The sequence below is a fragment of the Salmo salar genome, chromosome ssa16 (genome assembly GCF_905237065.1).
Source record: "Salmo salar chromosome ssa16, Ssal_v3.1, whole genome shotgun sequence".
NCBI lineage: Eukaryota > Metazoa > Chordata > Actinopteri > Salmoniformes > Salmonidae > Salmo > Salmo salar.
Genome location: NC_059457.1, coordinates 90,046,337 through 90,071,501, shown reverse-complemented (window position 1 = coordinate 90,071,501; position 25,165 = coordinate 90,046,337). Strand labels below are relative to the sequence as shown.

The following is a 25,165-nucleotide window of genomic DNA, read 5'->3' as shown; positions in this document are numbered from 1 at the left end:
GATAACACAATGTATGGCTGATCTCCTCAACACTGATAACACAATGTATGCCTGATCTCCTCAACACTGATAACACAATGTATGGCTGATCTCCTCAACACTGATAACACAATGTATGGCTGATCTCCTCAACACTGATAACACAATGTATGGCTGATCTCCTCAACACTGATAACACAATGTATGGCTGATCTCCTCAACACTGATAACACAATGTATGGCTGATCTCCTCAACACTGATAACACAATGTATGGCTGATCTCCTCAACACTGATAACACAATGTATGGCTGATCTCCTCAACACTGATAACACAATGTATGGCTGATCTCCTCAACACTGATAACACAATGTATGGCTGATCTCCTCAACACTGATAACACAATGTATGGCTGATCTCCTCAACACTGATAACACAATGTATGGCTGATCTCCTCAACGCTGATAACACAATGTATGGCTGATCTCCTCAACGCTGATAACACAATGTATGGCTGATCTCCTCAACACTGATAACACAATGTATGGCTGATCTCCTCAACACTGATAACACAATGTATGGCTGATCTCCTCAACACTGATAACACAATGTATGGCTGATCTCCTCAACACTGATAACACAATGTATGGCTGATCTCCTCAACACTGATAACACAATGTATGGCTGATCTCCTCAACACTGATAACACAATGTATGGCTGATCTCCTCAACACTGATAACACAATGTATGGCTGATCTCCTCAACGCTGATAACACAATGTATGGCTGATCTCCTCAACACTGATAACACAATGTATGGCTGATCTCCTCAACACTGATAACACAATGTATGGCTGATCTCCTCAACACTGATAACACAATGTATGGCTGATCTCCTCAACGCTGATAACACAATGTATGGCTGATCTCCTCAACGCTGATAACACAATGTATGGCTGATCTCCTCAACGCTGATAACACAATGTATGGCTGATCTCCTCAACGCTGATAACACAATGTATGGCTGATCTCCTCAACGCTGATAACACAATGTATGGCTGATCTCCTCAACGCTGATAACACAATGTATGGCTGATCTCCTCAACGCTGATAACACAATGTATGGCTGATCTCCTCAACACTGATAACACAATGTATGGCTGATCTCCTCAACACTGATAACACAATGTATGGCTGATCTCCTCAACACTGATAACACAATGTATGGCTGATCTCCTCAACACTGATAACACAATGTATGGCTGATCTCCTCAACACTGATAACACAATGTATGGCTGATCTCCTCAACACTGATAACACAATGTATGGCTGATCTCCTCAACACTGATAACACAATGTATGGCTGATCTCCTCAACACTGATAACACAATGTATGGCTGATCTCCTCAACACTGATAACACAATGTATGGCTGATCTCCTCAACACTGATAACACAATGTATGGCTGATCTCCTCAACACTGATAACACAATGTATGGCTGATCTCCTCAACACTGATAACACAATGTATGGCTGATCTCCTCAACACTGATAACACAATGTATGGCTGATCTCCTCAACACTGATAACACAATGTATGGCTGATCTCCTCAACACTGATAACACAATGTATGGCTGATCTCCTCAACACTGATAACACAATGTATGGCTGATCTCCTCAACACTGATAACACAATGTATGGCTGATCTCCTCAACGCTGATAACACAATGTATGGCTGATCTCCTCAACGCTGATAACACAATGTATGGCTGATCTCCTCAACGCTGATAACACAATGTATGGCTGATCTCCTCAACGCTGATAACACAATGTATGGCTGATCTCCTCAACGCTGATAACACAATGTATGGCTGATCTCCTCAACGCTGATAACACAATGTATGGCTGATCTCCTCAACACTGATAACACAATGTATGGCTGATCTCCTCAACACTGATAACACAATGTATGGCTGATCTCCTCAACGCTGATAACACAATGTATGGCTGATCTCCTCAACGCTGATAACACAATGTATGGCTGATCTCCTCAACGCTGATAACACAATGTATGGCTGATCTCCTCAACACTGATAACACAATGTATGGCTGATCTCCTCAACGCTGATAACACAATGTATGGCTGATCTCCTCAACACTGATAACACAATGTATGGCTGATCTCCTCAACACTGATAACACAATGTATGGCTGATCTCCTCAACACTGATAACACAATGTATGGCTGATCTCCTCAACACTGATAACACAATGTTTGGCTGGCTGATCTCAACACTGATAACACAATGTATGGCTGATCTCCTCAACACTGATAACACAATGTATGGCTGATCTCCTCAACACTGATAACACAATGTATGGCTGATCTCCTCAACACTGATAACACAATGTATGGCTGATCTCCTCAACACTGATAACACAATGTATGGCTGGCTGATCTCAACACTGATAACACAATGTATGGCTGATCTCCTCAACACTGATAACACAATGTATGGCTGATCTCCTCAACACTGATAACACAATGTATGGCTGATCTCCTCAACACTGATAACACAATGTATGGCTGATCTCCTCAACACTGATAACACAATGTATGGCTGATCTCCTCAACACTGATAACACAATGTATGGCTGATCTCCTCAACACTGATAACACAATGTATGTATGGCTGATCTCCTCAACACTGATAACACAATGTATGGCTGATCTCCTCAACACTGATAACACAATGTATGGCTGATCTCCTCAACACTGATAACACAATGTATGGCTGATCTCCTCAACACTGATAACACAATGTATGGCTGGCTGATCTCCTCAACACTGATAACACAATGTATGGCTGATCTCAACACTGATAACACAATGTATGGCTCAGCTCCTCAAACAATATCTACTGAATGTATGGCTGTGTTAGACAGATCGTTTTTAGTTATACATTTGGTTAAGACTTTCTATGATGTATATACCTATGAAGCATTATAATGTTCTTTAAAATGCCTTATAAGACACTTAAATGCTTTTCTGAAGACACCAGTCTTGGTCCGTTTGGAGTAATGAGTAACTCTTACCGTATAAAGCGTGGTTACTGATGACGGTGTGGTGTAGTGTAACTGTGTTATGTTGTCAGTACAGAAGAGCCAAGACCTCAGCACGACCCAGCACCTCTTTATCCAGTCATTTCACCACTGACCACAGTCCTATTTGTCTAGCAGTAGTTGGTAGTGCCAGCCCCTGGTCCTGCAGAAACACTGCATTACTGTGCCAATCATTACTGACCTTTAAAAAGGAGTCTGGTCTCTCTCTCTCTCTGTCTCTCTCTCTGTCTCTCCCACACTCACTCTCTGTCTCTCTCACACTCTCTCTCTGTCTCTCTCACACTCTCTCTCTCTCTCTCTCTCTCTCTCACACTCTCACTCTCTCTGTCTCTCTCACACTCTCTCACTCTCTCTCTGTCTCTCTCTCACACACTCTCTCTCACACTCACTCTCTCTCTCTCTCTCACTCACTCTCTCTGTCTCTCTCACACTCACTCTCTCTGTCTCTCACACTCTCTCTTTGTCTCTCTCACACTCACTCTCTCTCTCACACACTCACTCTCTCTCACTCTCTCTCTGTCTCTCTCTCTCACACTCACTCTCTCTCTCTCTCTCTCTCACTCTCTCTCTCACACACACTCTCTCTCTCACTCATTCTCTCACCTCTCTCACACTCTCTCTCTCTGTGTTTTTCAAATCAAATGTATTTCTAAAGACTTTTTTTTACATCAGCAAGATGTCACAAAGTGCTCCTCCAGAAACTCTCACTAGAAGCCGGGACGATAAACCACTGAATTACCGACACAGACAATGCCTTCCTCTTACCGAAGCCTTTCTGCTTCCGTCTGTCATTTTCGCTTCGCAACGTTCCTGTAGATTGTTCTAAAACCGCAGTAATAGTCTAGTATGCATTATGGTTATTCCTGCAATGAAAGAATCAGCCTGTCCCTGTTTGGCTGTCGGCTGAGAGAAGCATGGAGGAGGGAGAAGCATGGGGGAGGGAGAGAAGCTGCTGACTCCCTCCCTCTCCACACTGTGACACGGAGGAGGGAGAGACGCACGGGGGAGGGAGAGAAGCACGGGGGAGGGAGAGAAGCACGGGGGAGGGAGAGAAGCAGGGGGAGGGAGAGAAGCACGGGGAGGGAGAGAAGCACGGGGGAGGGAGAGAAGCACGGGGAAGGGAGAGAAGCACGGGAAAGGGAGAGAAGCACGGGGAGGGAGAGAAGCATGATGGAGGGAGAGAAGCACGGAGGAGGGAGAGAAGCACGGGGGAGGGAGAGAAGCACGGAGGAGGGAGAGAAGCATTCTGAGAAGCACAAACGTGACCGTTGCTGGAAAAAAGACAACTACTGTTGTCCTAGTTACAGAGAGGAGAGTCACGCTCTCTGTGAGGATATCTTATGTGTACAACCAGAGTAGACTGTAGTTAGTGTGGTTGGGATGCGCGCCCGCGGAGGCTATATTTACTGTACATATAGACTACAGGTCTGAAGAGACTAAAATACATCTGATCATTACACATCCTGTTTACAGGTTGCACATCAAAATATAAATCATAGCATTTCCTGGTTACATTAAATGAAATGTCTGACTTTTTTAATTATAGACTACCATCTCTGTTGTCTTACTGTTTTAATTATAGACTACCATCTCAGTTATCTGACTGTTTTAATTATAGACTACCATCTCAGTTATCTGACTGTTTTAATTATAGACTACCATCTCTGTTGTCTTACTGTTTTAATTATAGACTACCATCTCTGTTGTCTGACTGTTTTAATTATAGACTACCATCTCAGTTATCTGACTGTTTTAATTATAGACTACCATCTCTGTTGTGACTGTTTTAATTATAGACTACCATCTCTGTTGTGACTGTTTTAATTATAGACTACCATCTCTGTTATCTGACTGTTTTAATTATAGACTACCATCTCAGTTATCTGACTGTTTTAATTATAGACTACCATCTCAGTTATCTGACTGTTTTAATTATAGACTACCATCTCAGTTATCTGACTGTTTTAATTATAGACTACCATCTCAGTTATCTGACTGTTTTAATTATAGACTACCATCTCTGTTGTCTTACTGTTTTAATTATAGACTACCATCTCAGTTATCTGACTGTTTTAATTATAGACTACCATCTCAGTTATCTGACTGTTTTAATTATAGACTACCATCTCTGTTGTCTTACTGTTTTAATTATAGACTACCATCTCTGTTGTCTTACTGTTTTAATTATAGACTACCATCTCAGTTATCTGACTGTTTTAATTATAGACTACCATCTCTGTTGTCTTACTGTTTTAATTATAGACTACCATCTCTGTTGTCTGACTGTTTTAATTATAGACTACCATCTCAGTTATCTGACTGTTTTAATTATAGACTACCATCTCTGTTGTGACTGTTTTAATTATAGACTACCATCTCAGTTATCTGACTGTTTTAATTATAGACTACCATCTCAGTTATCTGACTGTTTTAATTATAGACTACCATCTCAGTTATCTGACTGTTTTAATTATAGACTACCATCTCAGTTGTCTGACTGTTTTAATTATAGACTACCATCTCTGTTGTGACTGTTTTAATTATAGACTACCATCTCTGTTGTGACTGTTTTAATTATAGACTACCATCTCAGTTGTCTGACTGTTTTAATTATAGACTACCATCTCAGTTGTCTGACTGTTTTAATTATAGACTACCATCTCAGTTGTCTGACTGTTTTAATTATAGACTACCATCTCTGTTGTGACTGTTTTAATTATAGACTACCATCTCTGTTGTCTGGCTGTTTTAATTATAGACTACCATCTCCAACATGTATCTATAGTCCCTGCTGCTAATGTAAAGTACCTGTCCATTATAACATGTATCTATAGCCCTGCTGCTAATGTAAAGTACCTGTCCATTATAACATGTATCTATAGCCCTGCTGCTAATGTAAAGTACCTGTCCATTATAACATGTATCTATAGCCCTGCTGCTAATGTAAAGTACCTGTCCATTATAACATGTATCTATAGTCCTGCTGCTAATGTAAAGTACCTGTCCATTATAACATGTATCTATAGCCCTGCTGCTAATGTAAAGTACCTGTCCATTATAACATGTATCTATAGCTCTGCTGCTAATGTAAAGTACCTGTCCATTATAACATGTATCTATAGTCCTGCTGCTAATGTAAACTACCTGTCCATTATAACATGTATCTATAGTCCTGCTGCTAATGTAAAGTACCTGTCCATTATAACATGTATCTATAGCCCTGCTGCTAATGTAAAGTACCTGTCCATTATAACATGTATCTATAGTCCTGCTGCTAATGTAAAGTACCTGTCCATTATAACATGTATCTATAGTCCTGCTGCTAATGTAAAGTACCTGTCCATTATAACATGTATCTATAGCCCTGCTGCTAATGTAAAGTACCTGTCCATTATAAAATGTATCTATAGTCCTGCTGCTAATGTAAAGTACCTGTCCATTATAACATGTATCTATAGTCCTGCTGCTAATGTAAAGTACCTGTCCATTATAACATGTATCTATAGTCCTGCTGCTAATGTAAAGTACCTGTCCATTATAACATGTATCTATAGTCCTGCTGCTAATGTAAAGTACCTGTCCATTATAACATGTATCTATAGTCCTGCTGCTAATGTAAAGTACCTGTCCATTATAACATGTATCTATAGTCCTGCTGCTAATGTAAAGTACCTGTCCATTATAACATGTATCTATAGTCCTGCTGCTAATGTAAAGTACCTGTCCATTATAACATGTATCTATAGTCCTGCTGCTAATGTAAAGTACCTGTCCATTATAACATGTATCTATAGCCCTGCTGCTAATGTAAAGTACCTGTCCATTTAAAACAAAGACATGTATTGTTGATTTGTTGTTATTGAGCAAAATAGTTACATTTATCGCGATAATACTATTTGTCCATATCGCCCAGGTCTCTCTCTCTCACACACACACACACACACACACACACACACACACACACAGTGTCAGTGAACTCTGGAGTATATTTACTAGGAACCAAATCAGGGCCTGATTTAGCTCCGGGACACCAGTTGAGTGTAATTATAATCAGGTAGACGAGATAAGCAGCAGTACTGCGGACCTCCAGGCTCGATGTTTACAGTGAAATACCCCCTGGTGTAGTCCAGATTCTAGACCTGGGCTGTCCAACCCTCTTCCTACAGGAAGGTCGATCTCCAGGAAGAGGGTTGGACTGAAAACCTACAGGACGGTAGAGCTCCAGGAAGAGGGTTGGACTGAAAACCTACAGGACGGTAGAGCTCCAGGAAGAGGGTTGGACTGAAAACCTACAGGACGGTAGATCTCCAGGAAGAGGGTTGGACTGAAAACCTACAGGACAGTATATCTCCAGGAAGAGGGTTGGACTGAAAACCTACAGGACGGTAGATCTCCAGGAAGAGGGTTGGACTGAAAACCTACAGGAAGGTCGATCTCCAGGAAGAGGGTTGGACTGAAAACCTACAGGACGGTAGAGCTCCAGGAAGAGGGTTGGACTGAAAACCTACAGGACGGTCGATCTCCAGGAAGAGGGTTGGACTGAAAACCTACAGGACGGTAGATCTCCAGGAAGAGGGTTGGACTGAAAACCTACAGGACAGTAGATCTCCAGGAAGAGGGTTGGACTGAAAACCTACAGGACGGTAGATCTCCAGGAAGAGGGTTGGACTGAAAACCTACAGGACAGTATATCTCCAGGAAGAGGGTTGGACTGAAAACCTACAGGACGGTAGATCTCCAGGAAGAGGGTTGGACTGAAAACCTACAGGACGGTAGAGCTCCAGGAAGAGGGTTGGACTGAAAACCTACAGGACGGTAGATCTCCAGGAAGAGGGTTGGACTGAAAACCTACAGGACAGTATATCTCCAGGAAGAGGGTTGGACTGAAAACCTACAGGACAGTAGATCTCCAGGAAGAGGGTTGGACTGAAAACCTACAGGACAGTCGATCTCCAGGAAGAGGGTTGGACTGAAAACCTACAGGACGGTAGATCTCCAGGAAGAGGGTTGGACTGAAAACCTACAGGACGGTAGATCTCCAGGAAGAGGGTTGGACTGAAAACCTACAGGACGGTAGATCTCCAGGAAGAGGGTTGGACTGAAAACCTACAGGAAGGTAGAGCTCCAGGAAGAGGGTTGGACTGAAAACCTACAGGACAGGTCGATCTCCAGGAAGAGGGTTGGACTGAAAACCTACAGGACGGTAGAGCTCCAGGAAGAGGGTTGGACTGAAAACCTACAGGACAGTAGATCTCCAGGAAGAGGGTTGGACTGAAAACCTACAGGAAGGTAGATCTCCAGGAAGAGGGTTGGACTGAAAACCTACAGGACAGTAGATCTCCAGGAAGAGGGTTGGACTGAAAACCTACAGGACAGTAGATCTCCAGGAAGAGGGTTGGACTGAAAACCTACAGGACGGTAGATCTCCAGGAAGAGGGTTGGACTGAAAACCTACAGGACAGTAGATCTCCAGGAAGAGGGTTGGACTGAAAACCTACAGGACAGTAGATCTCCAGGAAGAGGGTTGGACTGAAAACCTACAGGACAGTAGATCTCCAGGAAGAGGGTTGGACTGAAAACCTACAGGATAGTAGATCTCCAGGAAGAGGGTTGGACTGCCCTGTTCTACAGACAAATATTAGTTTTCTATGCTACAGATTCCAGAACTCAAGAGATGATTTTAAACTTTTCAATTTAAGAGAACTAGCACAGAGAGAAAGATAAAACTTCAGCCAACATTTTGTCTCTGTGGCTTATTGAAAAATGTGAAGTGTGCTGAGAAGCCTGAAATATATTTAGATTCGCTGAAATTAAGACAACGCAAAACCAAAACGCTCTTGATATCCCTGAGGAATGGGATGACACACACCCACACTGAAACACTCTCTAACACACACAGACACACACACACACTCTGTCCCTCAAACAGAAACTAAAGGAACCAGTATCCCTTCTAACCTCTCTACTACCCTATACACACTTCACCAGTATCCCTTCTAACCTCTCTACTACCCTGTACACACTTCACCAGTATCCCTTCTAACCTCTCTACTACCCTGTACACACTTAACCAGTATCCCTTCTAACCTCTCTCCTACCCTCTTAACCAGTATCCCTTCTAAACTCCCTACACACTTAACCAGTATCCCTTCTAACATCTCTACCAGCCTGTACACACTTAACCTGTATCCCTTCTAACCTCAATACCACCCTGTACACACTTAACCTGTATCCCTTCTAACCTCTCTACCACCCTGTACACACTTAACCTGTATCCCTTCTAACCTCTCTACCACCCTGTACACACTTAACCTGTATCCCTTCTAACCTCTCTACCACCCTGTACACACTTAACCTGTATCCCTTCTAACCTCTCTACCACCCTGTACACACTTAACCTGTATCCCTTCTAACCTCTCTACCACCCTGTACACACTTAATCTGTATCCCCTCTAACCTCTCTCCCACTCTCCACTCCACTGGCAGAGTCTGCCTGAGTCCCAAATGGCAGCCTATTCCCTGGCCTATATAGTGCACTACTTTAGACTGGAGCCCTGTGGGCATTGAGCCCTGGTCTAAAGTAGTGCACTATATAGGGAATAGGGTGCCATTTGGGACTTAGTGCCCGTCTAGACATTAGCCATTACTTACTGCTGGAGCGGCCATATTAAAACCACCTCTGCCAGCGAATGCTGTGTTAACAGTAATGTTAGAGAGGAGTGGGAAAGAAATCAACCAGAGAGAGAGATGTCTGTCTGGATCAAGCCAGACTCACAGGCTATCTGCACTCAAAACACTAAAAGGCTTCATCTTTTTCACTGGCTGCCTGTGTCAGAACAAAAGGCAGTGTGTCCCAAACAGTACCCTATTCCCTGTGTAGGCCGCCATTGTAAATAAGAATTTGTTGTTAACTGACTTGCCTAGTTAAATAAAGGTTAAATAAAATGGTTCTGAGGCTGTTCTGTCAGCAGGCTGTGTGTTGAGTGTTCTGGTCCAGTAGAGATGGTGTGGTGAGGACAGGGATGCATGCTGGGTGGAGACACAGGAAGCAGGGTTATGACTGAATCAGGGCCCCGCCACAACCAGAGACCCCTCGTTTAACATTCATATATTCCCCTGTTTTACTCACTCCCCACTGAGGAACTGAGGCTAACTGAGGCTAACACTGTCAGACTGTTCAGCATCAATATACAGTGGAGACCAGGACACTGCTGGATAGTTGGAGCCCATACTAGCTGTAGACAGGACACTACAGGACACTGCTGGGTAGTTAGAGCCCCTGCTAGCTGTGGACAGGACACTACAGGACACTGCTGGGTAGTTAGAGTCCCTGCTAGCTGTGGACAGGACACTGCTGGTTAGTTAGAGTCCCTGCTAGCTGTGGACACGACACTACAGGACACTGCTGGGTAGTTAGAGCCCCTGCTAGCTGTGGACAGGACACTACAGGACACTGCTGGGTAGTTAGAGTCCCTGCTAGCTGTGGACAGGACACTGCTGGTTAGTTAGAGTCCCTGCTAGCTGTGGACAGGACACTACAGGACACTGCTGGGTAGTTAGAGTCCCTGCTAGCTGTGGACAGGACACTGCTGGGTAGTTGGAGTCCCTGCTAGCTGTGGACAGGACACTGCAGGACACTGCTGGGTAGTTGGAGTCCCTGCTAGCTGTGGACAGGACACTACAGGACACTGCTGGGTAGTTAGAGTCCCTGCTAGCTGTGGACAGGACACTGCTGGGTAGTTAGAGTCCCTGCTAGCTGTGGACAGGACACTACAGGACACTGCTGGGTAGTTGGAGTCCCTGCTAGCTGTGGACAGGACACTACAGGACACTGCTGGGTAGTTAGAGTCCCTGCTAGCTGTGGACAGGACACTGCTGGGTAGTTAGAGCCCCTACTGGCTGTGGACAGGACACTGCTGGGTAGTTAGAGTCCCTGCTAGCTGTGGACAGGACACTACAGGACACTGCTGGGTAGTTGGAGTCCCTGCTAGCTAAGACATGGACTTCATGGAGTCACACGGAGTCCTTTATGAAGAGATGGTATTTGTTTGTCAAAGAGGACCAGAGCTCGGTCATTACGTAATGGAGAGAGGTTTCCTCTGGAAGCATTTGATTATCCCTCAGATCAGTCAAGAGCCTCCATCCATCTCTGACCAGAGCAGGGCAGACTCACTGTTATAATGGACCATCTCTCTGTACAGAGCAGAGCAGACTCACTGTTATAATGGACCATCTCTCTGTACAGAGCAGAGCAGGCTCACTGTTATAATGGACCATCTCTCTGTACAGAGCAGGGCAGACTCACTGTTATAATGGACCATCTCTCTGTACAGAGCAGAGCAGGCTCACTGTTATAATGGACCATCTCTCTGTACAGAGCAGAGCAGGCTCACTGTTATAATGGACCATCTCTCTGTACAGAGCAGAGCAGGCTCACTGTTATAATGGACCATCTCTCTGTACAGAGCAGAGCAGGCTCACTGTTATAATGGACCATCTCTCTGTACAGAGCAGAGCAGACTCACTGTTATAATGGACCATCTCTCTGTACAGAGCAGAGCAGGCTCACTGTTATAATGGACCATCTCTCTGTACAGAGCAGAGCAGGCTCACTGTTATAATGGACCATCTCTCTGTACAGAGCAGAGCAGGCTCACTGTTATAATGGACCATCTCTCTGTACAGAGCAGGGCAGACTCACTGTTATAATGGACCATCTCTCTGTACAGAGCAGAGCAGGCTCACTGTTATAATGGACCATCTCTCTGTACAGAGCAGAGCAGAGCAGGCTCACTGTTATAATGGACCATCTCTCTGTACAGAGCAGAGCAGGCTCACTGTTATAATGGACCATCTCTCTGTACAGAGCAGAGCAGACAGGCTCACTGTTATAATGGACCATCTCTCTGTACAGAGCAGAGCAGGCTCACTGTTATAATGGACCATCTCTCTGTACAGAGCAGAGCAGAGCAGGCTCACTGTTATAATGGACCATCTCTCTGTACAGAGCAGAGCAGGCTCACTGTTATAATGGACCATCTCTCTGTACAGAGCAGAGCAGAGCAGGCTCACTGTTATAATGGACCATCTCTCTGTACAGAGCAGAGCAGAGCTCACTGTTATAATGGACCATCTCTCTGTACAGAGCAGAGCAGGCTCACTGTTATAATGGACCATCTCTCTGTACAGAGCAGAGCAGAGCAGGCTCACTGTTATAATGGACCATCTCTCTGTACAGAGCAGAGCAGGCTCACTGTTATAATGGACCATCTCTCTGTACAGAGCAGAGCAGACTCACTGTTATAATGGACCATCTCTCTGTACAGAGCAGAGCAGGCTCACTGTTATAATGGACCATCTCTCTGTACAGAGCAGAGCAGACTCACTGTTATAATGGACCATCTCTCTGTACAGAGCAGAGCAGGCTCACTGTTATAATGGACCATCTCTCTGTACAGAGCAGAGCAGACTCACTGTTATAATGGACCATCTCTCTGTACAGAGCAGAGCAGGCTCACTGTTATAATGGACCATCTCTCTGTACAGAGCAGAGCAGAGCAGACTCACTGTTATAATGGACCATCTCTCTGTACAGAGCAGAGCAGAGCAGAGCAGGCTCACTGTTATAATGGACCATCTCTCTGTACAGAGCAGAGCAGACTCACTGTTATAATGGACCATCTCTCTGTACAGAGCAGAGCAGGCTCACTGTTATAATGGACCATCTCTCTGTACAGAGCAGAGCAGGCTCACTGTTATAATGGACCATCTCTCTGTACAGAGCAGAGCAGGCGCTCACTGTTATAATGGACCATCTCTCTGTACAGAGCAGAGCAGGGCAGACTCACTGTTATAATGGACCATCTCTCTGTACAGAGCAGAGCAGGCTCACTGTTATAATGGACCATCTCTCTGTACAGAGCAGAGCAGACTCACTGTTATAATGGACCATCTCTCTGTACAGAGCAGAGCAGGCTCACTGTTATAATGGACCATCTCTCTGTACAGAGCAGAGCAGAGTAGGCTCACTGTTATAATGGACCATCTCTCTGTACAGAGCAGAGCAGGCTCACTGTTATAATGGACCATCTCTCTGTACAGAGCAGAGCAGAGCAGGCTCACTGTTATAATGGACCATCTCTCTGTACAGAGCAGAGCAGAGCAGACTCACTGTTATAATGGACCATCTCTCTGTACAGAGCAGAGCAGAGCAGACTCACTGTTATAATGGACCATCTCTCTGTACAGAGCAGAGCAGAGCAGGCTCACTGTTATAATGGACCATCTCTCTGTACAGAGCAGAGCAGAGCAGGCTCACTGTTATAATGGACCATCTCTCTGTACAGAGCAGAGCAGAGCAGGCTCACTGTTATAATGGACCATCTCTCTGTACAGAGCAGAGCAGAGCAGGCTCACTGTTATAATGGACCATCTGCTGCAGAAACCACTTTTACCAGACTTTTACCAGACCTTTTCTGTACAGAGAGATGGTCCTAATTTATACAGTCTCTACTGATAGAGAACAGTCTCTTTACACAGTCTCTACTGATAGAGTACAGTCTCTTTACACAGTCTCTACTGATAGAGTACAGTCTCTTTATACAGTCTCTACTGATAGAGTACAGTCTCTTTATACAGTCTCTACTGATAGAGAACAGTCTCTTTATACAGTCTCTACTGATAGAGAACAGTCTCTTTATACAGTCTCTACTCTATTCATAGAGAACAGTTTCTTTATACAGTCTCTACTGATAGAGAACAGTCTCTTTACACAGTCTCCACGATAGAGAACAGTCTCTTTATACAGTCTCTACTCTATTCATAGAGAACAGTCTCTTTTATACAGTTTCTACTGATAGAGAACAGTCTCTTTATACGGTCTCTACTGATAGAGAACAGTCTCTTTATACAGTCTACTGATAGAGAACAGTCTCTTTATACAGTCTCTACTGATAGAGAACAGTCTCTTTACACAGTCTCTACTCTATTCATAGAGAACAGTCTCTTTATACAGTCTCTACTCTATTCATAGAGAACAGTCTCTTCATACAGTCTCTACTGATAGAGAACAGTCTCTTTATAGTCTCTACTCTATTCATAGAAAACAGTCTCTTTATACAGTCTCTACTGATAGAGAACAGTCTCTTTATACAGTCTCTACTGATAGAGAACAGTCTCTTTATACAGTCTCTACTGATAGAGAACAGTCTCTACTGATAGAGAACAGTCTCTTTATACAGTCTCTACTGATAGAGAACAGTCTCTTTATACAGTCTCTACTCTATTCATAGAGAACAGTCTCTTTATACAGTCTCTACTGATAGAGAACAGTCTCTTTATACAGTCTCTACTGATAGAGAACAGTCTCTTTATACAGTCTCTACTCTATTCATAGAGAACAGTCTCTTTACACAGTCTCTACTGATAGAGAACAGTTTCTTTACACGGTCTCTACTGATAGAGAACAGTCTCTTTACACAGTCTCTACTGATAGAGAACAGTCTCTTTATACAGTCTCTACTGATAGAGAACAGTCTCTTTACACAGTCTCTACTCTATTCATAGAGAACAGTCTCTTTATACAGTCTCTACTGATAGAGTACAGTCTCTTTACACAGTCTCTACTGATAGAGTACGGTCTCTTTATACAGTCTCTACTGATAGAGTACGGTCTCTACTGATAGAGAACAGTCTCTTTATACAGTCTCTATTGATAGAGAACAGTCTCTTTATACAGTCTCTACTGATAGAGAACAGTCTCTTTATACAGTCTCTACTGATAGAGAACAGTCTCTTTATACAGTCTCTACTGATAGAGAACAGTCTCTTTATACAGTCTCTACTGATAGAGAACAGTCTCTTTATACAGTCTCTACTGATAGAGAACAGTCTCTTTATACAGTCTCTACTGATAGAGAACAGTCTCTTTATACAGTCTCTACTGATAGAGAACAGTCTCTTTACACAGTCTCTACTGATAGAGAACAGTCTCTTTATACAGTCTCTACTCTATTCATAGAGAACAGTCTCTTTACAGTCTCTACTGATAGAGAACAGTCTCTTTATACAGTCTCTACTGATAGAGAACAGTCTCTTTATACAGTCTCTACTGATAGAGAACAGTCTCTTTATACAGTCTCTACTGATAGAGAACAGTCTCTTTATACAGTCTCTACTGATAGAGAACAGTCTCTTTATACAGTCTCTACTGATAGAGAACAGTCTCTTTTTACAGTCTCTACTGATAGAGAACAGTCTCTACTGATAGAGAACAGTCTCTTTTTACAGTCTCTACTGATAGAGAACAGTCTTCTGTGGAGAATGGTTTTGGTTTAATGAAGTTAGATCAAAGCTGAATCAACATAGAATAAACACATGGGCAGAAGCTGCGGGGCGCTTTAGTCCTGAAAAACAAAGTTCAGAGAAAAGTCTGACCGTTATCCATATTGTTGTCATTACCGTGCTGAAGGACACAGACATTAGAGATCTGTGTGTGTTTGTGTCATGGAAACTGTGAGGCTACACTTGATTCCTGGGCCATTCTGTTTAACTTTAGTGCAATTTAACTTATTTTATGGACACCTTTAGTAAAAAACTGTTATTGACTTTAATGATAAAACCTGTTTTCTGGGTCGCCCTTCCCTCCCTCCCTCCACCACCCAGCCACACACACACACTCTCTCTCTCTCACACACACACACACCCACACACACACCCAGCCCTGCATGTAGGAGTAATGATTAGAGGGCTTGTTGCTCTGAAACACGAGGAGATGAGAGACGAACAGCGTGCAGCGTTAACATAGAGCCCAGCCCCATCCTATGGACATGTACATTCACATTCAATAGGTAGTGGTTTTTCCTTCTGTCTCCCGGCTGCTGCTGCATGCTGGGCGATTGTAGCGGCTCTATGACAAATCTGGTGCGTTAACTCCCAGGGTAGGAGCGGGGAGCGGACAAATGTTTGTGGGGCGACAAATTAAACATCACAGCTTTATGTAACATTCCCTACATGGCTACAAAGGATGAACTATTAAGATGTCAGACAGAGGAGCCAGCCAGGCGCCCTGCGCCACACAGACACAGAGAGAGAGATGGAGACAGAGGAGACAGCCTAGAGAGAGAGAGATGGAGACAGAGGAGCCAGCCTAGAGAGAGAGAGATGGAGACAGAGGAGACAGCCAGGCGCCCTGCGCCACACAGACACAGAGAGAGAGATGGAGACAGAGGAGACAGCCTAGAGAGAGAGAGATGGAGACAGAGGAGACAGCCTAGAGAGAGAGAGATGGAGACAGAGGAGACAGCCAGGCGCCCTGCGCCACACAGACACAGAGAGAGAGATGGAGACAGAGGAGACAGCCAGGCGCCCTGCGCCACACAGACACAGAGAGAGAGATGGAGACAGAGGAGACAGCCAGGCGCCCTGCGCCACACAGACACAGAGAGAGAGATGGAGACAGAGGAGACAGCCTAGAGAGAGAGAGATGGAGACAGAGGAGCCAGCCTAGAGAGAAGTTGAAGACAATGGAAAATGCCACTCTTAGCCGAGACTGTCTGTCTGGGATTGGATATATTTTGATTGAACAAGGAGAGGAGAGCCTAAATCACACTCCAAATTCCCACCTAGCCTGATCGCTGGACTGGTCTCTCTTCCTCAGAGTTTGGTTTCCCTCTGTGTTCTGAGCTGTGGAGAGCAGAACAGACAGTCTGTGGTTTCCCTCTGTGTTCTGAGCTGTGGAGAGCAGAACAGACAGTCTGTGGTTTCCCTCTGTGTTCTGAGCTGTGGAGAGCAGAACAGACAGTCTGTGGTTTCCCTCTGTGTTCTGAGCTGTGGAGAGCAGAACAGACAGTCTGTGGTTTCCCTCTGTGTTCTGAGCTGTGGAGAGCAGAACAGACAGTCTGTGGTTTCCCTCTGTGTTCTGAGCTGTGGAGAGCAGAACAGACAGTCTGTGGTGTAGCTTCCTTTTCCAGACCTGTTTTTCCTCAGAAGTGTAAAGTACTTAAGTAAAAAAAATATATACTTTAAAGTACTACTTAAGTAGTGTCTGTACTTTACTTTACTATTTCTATTTTTGACAAATTTTACTTCACTACATTCCTCAAGAAAAGAATGTACTTTTACCTCCGTACATTTTATCTGACACCCAAAAGTTGTCGTTAGATTTTGAATGTTTAGCAGGACAGGAACGATGTCAAATTCATGTGCTCACTAAACAGAGAACATCCCTGGTCATCCCTACTGCCTCTGATCTGACAGGACTCACTAAACAGAGAACATCCCTGGTCATCCCTACTGCCTCTGATCTGACAGACTCACTAAACAGAGAACATCCCTGGTCATCCCTACTGCCTCTGATCTGACAGACTCACTAAACAGAGAACATCCCTGGTCATCCCTACTGCCTCTGATCTGGAGGACTCACTAAACAGAGAACATCCCTGGTCATCCCTACTGCCTCTCTGATCTGGCGGACTGACTAAACAGAGAACATCCCTGGTCATCCCTACTGCCTCTGATCTGACAGACTCACTAAACAGAGAACATCCCTGGTCATCCCTACTGCCTCTGATCTGGAGGACTCACTAAACAGAGAACATCCCTGGTCATCCCTACTGTCTCTGATCTGGAGGACTCACTAAACAGAGAACATCCCTGGTCATCCCTACTGCCTCTGATCTGACAGACTGACTAAACAGAGAACATCCCTGGTCATCCCTACTGCCTCTGATCTGACAGACTGACTAAACAGAGAACATCCCTGGTCGTCCCTACTGCCTCTGATCTGGAGGACTCACTAAACAGAGAACATCCCTGGTCATCCCTACTGCCTCTGATCTGGAGGACTCACTAAACAGAGAACATCCCTGGTCATCCCTACTGCCTCTGTTCTGACAGACTCACTAAACAGAGAACATCCCTGGTCATCCCTACTGCCTCTGATCTGGAGGACTCACTAAACAGAGAACATCCCTGGTCATCCCTACTGCCTCTGATCTGACAGACTCACTAAACAGAGAACATCCCTGGTCATCCCTACTGCCTCTGATCTGACAGACTAAACAGATGTTTTGTGATGTCTGAATGTTGGAATGTGCCCCTGGCTTTCTGTACATTTTTAAAACAAGAAAATGTAGCCATCTGATTTGCTTAATATGAGGAATTTGAAATTATTTATACTTTTGATTCTTAAGTATATTTTAGCAATTCCCGAGTGGCGCAGCGGTCTAAGGCACTGCATCTCAGTCTTAGAGGTGTCACTACAGACCCTGGTTCAAATCCAGGCTGCATCACATTAGGCCTTGATTGGGAGTCCCATATGGCGGCGCACAATTGGCCCAGCGTCGTCCGGGTTTGACCCGGTCGTCATTGTAAATAAGAATTTGTTTTTAACTGACTTGCCTCAAAAAAATATCACAAAAAAATCTATTTACTTAAGTATATTTTAAACAAAATACTTTTATACTTTTACTCAAGTAGTATTTTACTGGGTGACATTGACTTTTACTTGAGTCATTTTCTATTAAAGTATCTTTTAGTTTTACTCAAGTATGACAACTGGGTACTTTTTCCACCGATGACTTAACTGTAAGGTTCCACCTGATACAAACCGATCTCAGACGCTGCTCCCAGATCAGTGATGCCAGACGCTGCTCCCAGATCAGTGATGTCAGACGCTGCTCCCAGATCAGTGATGCCAGACGCTGCTCCCAGATCAGTGATGCCAGACGCTGCTCCCAGGTCAGTGATGCCAGACGCTGCTCCCAGGTCAGTGATGCCAGACGCTGCTCCCAGGTCAGTGATGTCAGACGCTGCTCCCAGATCGGTGATGTCAGACGCTGCTCCCCAGATCAGTGATGTCAGACGCTGCTCCCAGATCAGTGATGTCAGACGCTGCTCCCAGATCAGTGATGTCAGACGCTGCTCCCAGATCAGTGATGTCAGACGCTGCTCCCCAGATCAGTGATGTCAGATGCTGCTCCCCAGATCAGTGATGTTAGACGCTGCTCCCAGATCAGTGATGTCAGACGCTGCTCCCAGATCAGTGATGTCAGAGGCTGCTCCCAGATCAGTGATGTCAGAGGCTGCTCCCATATCAGTGATGTCAGAGGCTGCTCCCATATCAGTGATGTCAGACGCTGCTCCCAGCAGATCAGTGATGTCAGACGCTGCTCCCAGCAGATCAGTGATGTCAGACGCTGCTCCCAGCAGATCAGTGATGTCAGACGCTGCTCCCAGCAGATCAGTGATGTCAGACGGTGCTCCCCAGATCAGTAATGCCAGACGCTGCTCCCAGATCAGTGATGTCAGACGCTGCTCCCAGATCAGTGATGTCAGACGCTGCTCCCAGATCAGTGATGTCAGACGCTGCTCCCAGATCAGATCTAGTTCTACTGTACCTTCTACACGCCGGCTCACATCATGTGTATATAAATATATTCATGTCTTCATTTTGAAGACAAAAGGAGAAGCAAAAGGCTTTTGTACACACCTCTTTAGCGATAAGTCTCCTGTCACAGGTGCGTTCTGGGTAAATAGAGAGAGAGAGAGAAGCAGGCAGAAATGGGGCAGACATCAAAGCCTTGTTGAGCTGTGATACCTTCAAAGACTTAGATTAGAGCTCTTCTCCTCTCATCTTCTCTCCTCTCTCCCCCTCTCATCTCCCCTCCTCTCATCTCCCTCCCTCTCCTCTCTCCCCCTCTCCTCTCCTCTTCTGAAGTCCTGCTATATCTCTCCAGCTAATCTACTCCATCTACCTCTGCTCACAGCAATTAGTTTGAATCATATTCCTCATTTCAGCCGTGTTTTGTACCCCAACTAGCCTGCCAAGAAGGCTGGCTGACATGCCTGTGATCTCCTGCGTGTATTTATATATCAATACATATTTGATGGTTTCTACTCTCTCTCTCATTATGTCATTCATTCTCTGTCTCTCTGTCTTTTTGTCTCTCTCTCTCTCCCCTATTCTCATTCTCTCAATTGATTTATTTCTATAAAGCAGTCCTCTCTCTCTCTCTCTGTCGTTCTCTATAAAGCGATCCTCTATCTGTCTCTCTCCTCTCTGGTGCGCCAGTCTCTGAGTGGTGTGTAAAATTGGATGCTTTGTACTCACAAATAATCCTGAGATATAGATATGTTTGTTTCTCCCTCCCTCCCTCCCTCCGAGGGCTGAGAGTTGTTGGTTTTTAAAAGCTAATGTTGTTTAGTGTTCTCAGCAGAAGTGTAAAAACGAACAGGCAAGACACTCTGTTATTTAGGTTACTGTTGTTTGCTGCTGTTCTCCGTAGTTGGTGGGAGTGATGGAATACAGTAGTGTGGTGGTAGGAGGGAGTGATGGAATACAGTAGTGTGGTGGTAGGAGGGAGTGATGGAATACAGTAGTGTGGTGGTAGGAGGGAGTGATGGAATACAGTAGTGTGGTGGTAGGAGGGAGTGATAGAATACAGTAGTGTGGTGGTAGGAGGGAGTGATGGAATACAGTAGTGTGGTGGTAGGAGGGAGTGATGGAATACAGTAGTGTGGTGGTAGGAGGGAGTGATGGAATACAGTAGTGTGGTGGTAGGAGGGAGTGATGGAATACAGTAGTGTGGTGGTAGGAGGGAGTGATAGAATACAGTAATGTGGTGGTAGGAGGGAGTGATGGAATACAGTAGTGTGGTGGTAGGAGGGAGTGATGGAATACAGTAGTGTGGTGGTAGGAGGGAGTGATGGAATACAGTAGTGTGGTGGTAGGAGGGAGTGATGGAATACAGTAGTGTGGTGGTAGGAGGGAGTGATGGAATACAGTAGTGTGGTGGTAGGAGGGAGTGATAGAATACAGTAATGTGGTGGTAGGAGGGAGTGATGGAATACAGTAGTGTGGTGGTAGGAGGGAGTGATGGAATACAGTAGTGTGGTGGTAGGTGGGAGTGATGGAATACAGTAGTGTGTGGTGGTAGGTGTCAGTGATGGAATACAGTAGTGTGTGGTGGTAGGAGGGAGTGATGGAATACAGTAGTGTGTGGTGGTAGGTGTGAGTGATGGAATACAGTAGAGTGTGGTGGTAGGAGGGAGTGATGGAATACAGTAGTGTGTGGTGGTAGGAGGGAGTGATGGAATACAGTAGTGTGGTGGTAGGTGGGAGTGATGGAATACAGTAGAGTGTGGTGGTAGGAGGGAGTGATAGAATACAGTAGTGTGGGAGTGATGGAATACAGTAGTGTGTGGTGGTAGGAGGGAGTGATGGAATACAGTAGTGTGTGTTGGTAGGTGGGAGTGATGGAATACAGTAGTGTGGTGGTAGGTGGGAGTGATGGAATACAGTAGTGTGTGGTGGTAGGTGGGAGTGATGGAATACAGTAGTGTGTGGTGGTAGGTGTGAGTGATGGAATACAGTAGTGTGTGGTGGTATGTGTGAGTGATGGAATACAGTAGTGTGTGGTGGTAGGTGTGAGTGACGGAATACAGTAGTGTGTGGTGGTAGGTGTGAGTGATGGAATACAGTAGTGTGTGGTGGTAGGTGTGAGTGATGGAATACAGTAGTGTGGTGGTAGGTGTGAGTGATGGAATACAGTAGTGTGTGGTGGTAGGTGTGAGTGATGGAATACAGTAGTGTGTGGTGGTAGGTGTGAGTGATGGAATACAGTAGTGTGTGGTGGTAGGAGGGAGTGATGGAATACAGTAGTGTGTGGTGGTAGGTGTGAGTGACGGAATACAGTAGTGTGTGGTGGTAGGAGGGAGTGATGGAATACAGTAGTGTGTGGTGGTAGGTGTGAGTGATGGAATACAGTAGTGTGTGGTGGTAGGTGTGAGTGACGGAATACAGTAGTGTGTGGTGGTAGGAGGGAGTGATGGAATACAGTAGTGTGTGGTGGTAGGTGTGAGTGATGGAATACAGTAGTGTGTGGTGGTAGGTGTGAGTGATGGAATACAGTAGTGTGTGGTGGTAGGAGGGAGTGATGGAATACAGTAGTGTGTGGTGGTAGGTGTGAGTGACGGAATACAGTAGTGTGTGGTGGTAGGTGTGGTGGTAGGTGTGAGTGATGGAATACAGTAGTGTGTGGTGGTAGGTGTGAGTGATGGAATACAGTAGTGTGTGGTGGTAGGAGGGAGTGATGGAATACAGTAGTGTGTGGTGGTAGGTGTGAGTGACGGAATACAGTAGTGTGTGGTGGTAGGTGTGAGTGACGGAATACAGTAGTGTGTGGTGGTAGGTGTGAGTGACGGAATACAGTAGTGTGTGGTGGTAGGAGGGAGTGATGGAATACAGTAGTGTGTGGTGGTAGGTGTGAGTGACGGAATACAGTAGTGTGTGGTGGTAGGTGTGAGTGACGGAATACAGTAGTGTGTGGTGGTTGGAGGGAGTGTCTGGAAGATCTAGAGAGGTGAGAATTGCAGTGTTGTCGCCAATTAACACATACTATAAAACACTTTTTGTAGGTGGGGGAACCAAAAATTAAGAAAACCGATTATAAATAAATGTTTTTGAGAAATATAATTAGAAAAATAAAATGTTATTGTGTATTTATTGGTTATATTAATTTTTTATATATATAAAAGATGAAAATGTAATGAATATAGAGTTATTTGTTGATGTGAAAATCTAAATTGACACATTTTAAAGGTTGTCTCTGTTGAAACAAATGAGGTTTGAATAAGGAGTGGACAAGAAGAGGTGGAAGAACAATGGTTGGATAACAGGCTTGGTTCAGACCTCACCCACAGCAGCAGGAGAACAGAGCAGGCCGAGCCAGAGAAGGAAGCAGGCCAGGCCAGCTGTAGGGGTTGTGGCTGGTACAGGGATAGATGGAGGAATGAAAGGCCCAGAATGCTTTGGGTCTACTGTGCACTGGACACGATCTCTAGGGAGGCTAGGTTCCTACATGGAGCTATGGAGACCAGCGGCAGGCAAAGGGAGGGATGGATGGAACGAGGGATGGATGGAACGAGGGAGGTGGGATAGATGGATGGATGGTAACCCCCTAGGGGTGATGGAGAGAGGAATGGATGGATGGTAACCCCCCAGGGGCGATGGAGAGAGGAATGGATGGATGGTAACCCCCTAGGGGTGATGGAGAGAGGACTGGATGGATGGTAACCCCCCTAGGGGTGATGGAGAGAGGAATGGATGGATGGTAACCCCCCTAGGGGTGATGGAGAGAGGAATGGATGGATGGTAACCCCCCTAGGGGTGATGGAGAGAGGAATGGATGGATGGTAACCCCCCTAGGGGTGATGGAGAGAGGAATGGATGGATGGTAACCCCCTAGGGGTGATGGAGAGAGGAATGGATGGATGGTAACCCCCCTAGGGGTGATGGAGAGAGGAATGGATGGATGGTGTTCCCCCACAGCTAGTTGATTCAGTCTGTACAGCTGTACCTCCCATCAATGTTAACTACATCAGATGGTTATATCAGTGAGTCTCAGAATATATGAGAAAGAAGAATCTGTCTGAATATAGAACGTGAATATAGAATGTGAATATAGACAAACACATGCATATCCTACTGACTTGTAGCTTCCCAATATTACCCTGGAATAGAAGAGAATCTCTGATGCTGCTACTGATTTCATCCCAGATTGACCTTTGACATTTTACCAAACCGATACGGGGCACAATGAAATTCAGAAGGACTTCCTGTATCTGTTCAGACATAAAGGAGAAAGAAGGGAGTGACTTCCTGTATCTGTTCAGACTGACATACAGGAGAAAGAATGGAATGACTTCCTGTATCTGTTCAGACAGACATACAGGAGAAAGAATGGAATGACTTCCTGTATCTGTTCAGACAGACATACAGGAGAAAGAAGGGAATGACTTCCTGTATCTGTTCAGACAGACATACAGGAGAAAGAATGGAATGACTTCCTGTATCTGTTCAGACAGACATACAGGAGAAAGAAGGGAATGACTTCCTGTATCTGTTCAGACAGACATACAGGAGAAAGAATGGAGTGACTTCCTGTATCTGTTCAGACAGACATACAGGAGAAAGAATGGAGTGACTTCCTGTATCTGTTCAGACAGACATACAGGAGAAAGAATGGAATGACTTCCTGTATCTGTTCAGACAGACGTACAGGAGAAAGAATGGAGTGACTTCCTGTATCTGTTCAGACAGACAGGAGAAAGAATGGAATGACTTCCTGTATCTGTTCAGACTGACATACAGGAGAAAGAATGGAGTGACTTCCTGTATCTGTTCAGACAGACATACAGGAGAAAGAAGGGAATGACTTCCTGTATCTGTTCAGACAGACATACAGGAGAAAGAAGGGAATGACTTCCTGTATCTGTTCAGACAGACATACAGGAGAAAGAAGGGAATGACTTCCTGTATCTGTTCAGACAGACATACAGGAGAAAGAAGATGAAGGTCACTTGTGAACATAATTAGTCTCTCTCTCTCTCTCTGTCTCTCTTTCCCCCTCGCTCTCTCTCTTGCGCTCTCTCTCTCTCTCCTTTCTCCATCCTCTCTCTCTGTCTCTCTTTGCTTCTCTCTCTCTCTTTGGCCGTCACTCGTCAGGACAGAGACATCCCGTCTTTCCAGTCCCTGACCGCTCCAGATATGTCACAAACATTTCTCCTTACATAGTGTTTTGTTCTGTGGTGACAGCTCCCATGTGTTTTTCTACGCCGGCACAAGGTAGCATGACATATGGCTGGTGAATGCTCTGTGATGTTACTGGAGATGGTAAACACTGTGCTGTTGTTATCGGTCATTCTTCTCTGGTTCATTCATATATTCATGTGTTTATTTCTGTCCTTTAAGCTCAGTTTATCACACCGTAACAACCCACAACAGCCTCACCTCCATCTGGTACTTACTGTCTCCTTCCAACCTCAGACGGGGTTTAACTGTGTTGACACTATGACTGGAGAGGAGAGACAGGAGGGAGAGACAGGAGGGAGAGACGGGGGAGAGACAGGAGGGAGAGACAGGGGGGAGAGACAGGGGGGGGTAGGCTCCTACATGGACCTATGGAGACCAGCAGCAGGCTGGGTGTTGTCAACTTGCCATCACTTTGAAAGAAGGAAGAGGAAGACAAGGATAGATGGAAAGAGCAGGAGCAGAGGAGGA

General features: G+C 45.0%; 1 protein-coding gene across 1 annotated transcript in view; it reads left to right on the top strand.

The window, feature by feature from the left end:
- LOC106574944 (protein diaphanous homolog 3) overlaps nt 1–25,165 on the top strand; it is a gene marked incomplete at its 3' end in the record, with an annotated part of 688,081 nt that overhangs the window by 514,039 nt on the left and 148,877 nt on the right. The gene's annotated exons all lie outside the window — the stretch shown is intronic.